This window comes from Penaeus monodon, chromosome 29 (assembly GCF_015228065.2).
Source record: "Penaeus monodon isolate SGIC_2016 chromosome 29, NSTDA_Pmon_1, whole genome shotgun sequence".
Lineage (NCBI taxonomy): Eukaryota > Metazoa > Arthropoda > Malacostraca > Decapoda > Penaeidae > Penaeus > Penaeus monodon.
In genome coordinates, this window is record NC_051414.1 from 35,978,320 (window position 1) to 35,979,637 (window position 1,318).

At 37.3% G+C, this 1,318-nt stretch overlaps 1 pseudogene; it reads left to right on the plus strand.

The window, feature by feature from the left end:
- The window catches only part of LOC119591861, a 1,793-nt pseudogene extending 1,497 nt beyond the window's left edge, over positions 1–296 (plus strand).
- The last annotated feature ends 1,022 nt before the right edge of the window (positions 297–1,318 follow it).

Here is a 1,318-nt window from a genome sequence, read left to right on the forward strand (position 1 = left end):
TGTTTATGTTGTGTGTTAATGGTTTGCCTTCATAGATAAACATTCACCAAAGACCAGCTATTTCTTAATGTATGACTGATATTATATCAGTAATTTAAAAATTATTAAATGTTGAAATTATTCATTGCAGAGGAGTAAATTGGAAGTAGCTCTTGCAATTCAAAAATTAGAAACTGTAGGAAGTCCTCCATCAGAAATAAACCACAACCAGATGATAAACCACAAGAGGACATCAAACAAGGGGATATGAGACAAAACTGAAAACCACATCATCTGAGCAGAGTTTATTGTCTTAGCCAAGATGCTAGTGACAGCCAAAGAGAACCACATTCCTCCCAAAGAAGAGAACGCGGATACAGATTCTCAAGAATGAAGACGCGAAAACATTGATGAGGAGAGGGGCGTTGAAAGCATGTGAAAGAGAAGTCAAGCAAGATCCGGAATCTGCGGCACAAAGGATTTCAAATTCCTCAAGCCGCATCAAGGATTCAAAGTCCTCAGCAGCACCAAAGGATTCCAAATTCCCTCGGCAGCACCAAAGAAATTCAAATTCCGGTAAAGAGGAGGATCCAAAACTTACAAGTCCAGCCACGAAGAGCCAGGACACAAAGTCCAACAAAGAGGCAGAGTCAGTGCCTACAAGTCCAGCATTGAGGAAGAGCCAAAGTCAAACGAAGTCCAGCAAAAGCAACGGAGCCAAAGTCTACGAAGTCAGCAAAGCAACGGAGCAAAACGACGGAAGTCCTATAGAGAAGAGAGACCAATGCCTGGAAACATCCTGGGGCCTTACCAGCAAAAGAGAGAAGACAGTTTCTTAAGTAAGGTTATTTGCTTTAGGTTTCTTTGTTATCTTTTATGCTTATATATACCTGGTATTGTTTTCTCTCTTATTTGCTTCCATTACTTAACATGTAAATTGGATAAATTGATATTGATGTTGGTTATATATCCATGTATGTAATATGCAGGATGTGTAGTTCTTCGGTATGATTGCTTGGCATAACTCACCAAAATCAAGTCATAATAATGGTCAAGTGGGATTATTGTAAAGATGATATATCCTCATGATTATCATAATTATATTTAAATCTCCTCTTTGTTTAAAAAACACAGTATAAAAAAGGAAGTACTCCGGCATGGTGAAATGAAGTCACGACTCATTATTTAGTTGAATAACAGAATCTTGAAGCATAGTCCCTTTGGGTACTTTTAAAGTGCATTAATTTACATAGTTTGTGTGCTTCTCTTTCATTGGTTCATGTAGGTGAAAGGGACTATAGTATTCCAGATTTTTTTGTGTATTATTTCATTTATTAAT